The sequence below is a fragment of the Akebia trifoliata genome, chromosome 14 (assembly GCF_017979445.1).
Source record: "Akebia trifoliata isolate Shusen 1 chromosome 14, ASM1797944v1, whole genome shotgun sequence".
Lineage (NCBI taxonomy): Eukaryota > Viridiplantae > Streptophyta > Magnoliopsida > Ranunculales > Lardizabalaceae > Akebia > Akebia trifoliata.
In genome coordinates, this window is record NC_141388.1 from 20,450,785 (window position 1) to 20,454,026 (window position 3,242).

A 3,242-nucleotide genomic window follows, 5' to 3' on the forward strand; every position below is an offset into this window, starting at 1 on the left:
GGGTAATGATTGTTGGACTATGAAGCTTGTTTTTTAAATTTTTTTGTGTGTTTGATATGTGGTTTGATAATATATTTTTTTTAATTTTTTTCTATGTGTTCAAGTTTTTAGTAGACAAGTTGTGTTGTCCGTGGACAGCAAGCAGAAAAACAATGAATAAAAAACAAATTGTTTATAGGATGCTGTTAGCAAACAACATCTATTCATCGTTTTAAAATCAGTTTTAGGGGTGGTGTGCCCCTAGTAGAAAGCTGTTTTCAGTTGTCAAACCCTTAATGTGTTTAATGTGATGTGTGGTGTGGTTTCAGTAAAAATATATATTTAAAAAAAAACCCTTATATTCTTTCGATTTTCAACTTGTCTTCTTCCCAACTCCATTGTTTTCAACAGAAACTGATCGGTCTGTTCTCTCAATCCAATCGAACCTTCCATTCTAATCGGTTTTAAGGCCATTAATACTTGAAGAAAATTTTTGATTTCGTCTAATTTAGAGACGCAAAATTTGGAATCGTCTAATCAATCTTGAAGATTTTTTGTGAGAATCGATGTCTCTTTCAACTGTTATAGAAGTGCAGAGTTTTTTGCCGATTCGGATCGGTAGGAAACCTTAGGGAATGGCCAGATCTTGCAAGTTCGAGACATAAACCTTCAGGGATCTGCCATTACCTTCAACTAGCTTCTCCTGTTGATTCAATTTATCTGCAAATTCTCTCTGTAAAATTATGGAATTTTATGGCTCTATGGATCGAAGAGAAGAATCTCATACTAGTAATGGTAATGGTGATGGTAACGGTAATGGAAACGGTAACGGTAACGTGTTAAATCCAAACACGGATCACAAACTAGAGAACTATGAAGATCTACGATTGGAGTTTAGTTCTTCTCTTTATAGCTCTCTCGAGCAATACCTACCTCCAAGCATGCTCAATGTTTCTTGAGAAGTTAGGGTTCAGACTGAAAGAGAGAAAGTTGGAGGAGATCAAAGAGATAGAGAAAGAATGGAAAAGGGGAGATTGTGGGCGTAATCAGAGGGATTAAAGATCGATTTGGTTCGATAGATCAAATTAGTTTTGGGGAAAGTTTCTCACCTGCGAGAGATGTGTTATTTGCGATTTTCCTTGGATCGATTGAATTGGATTTGTCGGATTTGAACAAGGTCGCTGCCAAGCGGCAAACTTTGAAAAATGTTACAGTACCACACTCGCCAAACCTTTGAGAGAGAAATTTAAAATCTCTACTTCTCTGTTTTAATTTCGGTCTAGTAATCTCCCCTTAGTAAACTGAGTTAGAGAAATGGATATAATGATTCAAGATATTGAGTTCGGAACTAGAGGCAATTTTGGTAGAGTGGTTAGTAAAACGGATTTGGATCCACGTAAAGGAGTCGAAGGAGATGAATTGGATGACGATGGCAAGCCAAAAAGAATTGGAACTGTATGGACCACCAGTACACATATTGGCTCTGGCGTTCTATCATTGGCTTGGTGTTTAGCCCAACTTGGTTGGATTGCTGGACTTGTGGCTCTCATTTTATTCTCCATTATTACCTTCTACACGTCTAGTTTCTTAGCTAATTATTACAGATCTCCAAATCCTATCACGGGGAAGAGAAACTCCACCTACATGGAGGCAGTCCAAGCCAACTTAGGTGGAGCAATGTACCTGTTCTGTGGGTTCACTCAATATTTCCAGATTATTGGGGTTGGAATTGGCTACACTATTACTGCATCCAAAAGCATGGTGTCCATATAAAAATCAAATGGCCACCACTAGGAATCTGATTAATATTTCTCTAAATGACAACGATAGAGGGTTTGGTTCAATTTCAAGGTCATTTTCGCTCCCTAATTCAATAACTTTCAAGAACCCATTTTCTCTCCTTATCATCCTAATAATCTCTCTCTCCCTCTTTGTCTGCGCTTTATTTGTTTTCTTCGATATATTTCTTCATCAATGGCCTTTATTGGTATTTGATTTGAAACAGTATTTTTTCTGATTTTTTTTTTCACTTGTTGATTTGGTGAGATTTTAGACTACTTTAATTAATTTTTATCTCTGAGGTCAACGATTTTTAGTGCTGATTTGAAGTATTTGGAAAAGGGGGGGTTTATGCTCCTTGATCCTACAACCATCATTCTATTATTAATGTAACATCCATTGGAATCTCGATTTATTTTGGATCACCCAAAAAGGACCCTTGATTGGACCATAAAAATATATATATATAAATCCTTTTGGCTTGGATTAAAAATTGTGCTTATAGCAATGATTAGATCTGATTAATTATTCCATACCATATTCATTAATTGGTTTGCCATAATCATAGTTGATATATATTTCTGATGTGCTTACTTTGATCTATGTTATGAATTTTGAATGATTCGATTAATATTCATGTGGTATCAATGTATGATGATCTGATCAGGCTCATAGGCCCATTTGTTTGAAAATGCCCCGGGCACACCCTACCCTGTATTGCACACACCACATGCACGTTTACTGTTTTGCACGCTTGCATGTACCAATATAGCCAACGTGGCACTAGTGTGTGGCCCGGTCTCTTCGGAGATGCGGCGTCATTCATGAAAACCACAACTCCAGTCACGTACCTTAGGGTATATCAAACAGGGGCATTAGTACCATCTGATCAGGTGACTCTGAAAGGTATATCGATGCACCCATGCTAGAGCGACCTGAGCCTTTGACCTATTGTAAGCCGCACGGTCACATGTCCCTATTGCCAACGTAGTACTAGTATGTGGTCGGTCCCCTCGTGGGATGTCAAACCATTTATGAAAGCTACAACTCTTGACTCTTACCCATAGGGATATAAAAGATGATCCAAGTACATCAATTGCACTTCTTGGTCAAAACAAGTGCCTAAGCGAGATCTTGCTCCGATGTACTACGATACTAGGAGGATAGATTACGTCTATTCTAGAAAAGAGGTAATTTAAGAGTGCCTTTGCTCAAGCATCGTGCGCCACCTTTGATCTGGGGATTAAACTAGCTGCTTTTGGCTTTAGAGAAGTGAGTTGAAGTTTTAGATTATCACTTATACGGTATATCAAACCAAGTCACCACATATCGTCTGATTGAGTACGCTCGAGAAGTATATAGGTGTACTTGGGCAAGGGTGACCAGATAAAAAAATTCATTGCACGTAGTAAGCTTAGAGTCTAGAAACCTCCCATGTAGGTCATGACTTGAACTTATTGTGGGTGTTCCCGGGTTGTTTATTA

At 38.0% G+C, this 3,242-nt stretch overlaps 1 pseudogene; it reads left to right on the forward strand.

The window, feature by feature from the left end:
* Positions 1–1,293: 1,293 nt before the first annotated feature.
* LOC147386517 (amino acid permease 5 pseudogene) lies at positions 1,294–1,752 on the forward strand (annotated as a pseudogene).
* The last annotated feature ends 1,490 nt before the right edge of the window (positions 1,753–3,242 follow it).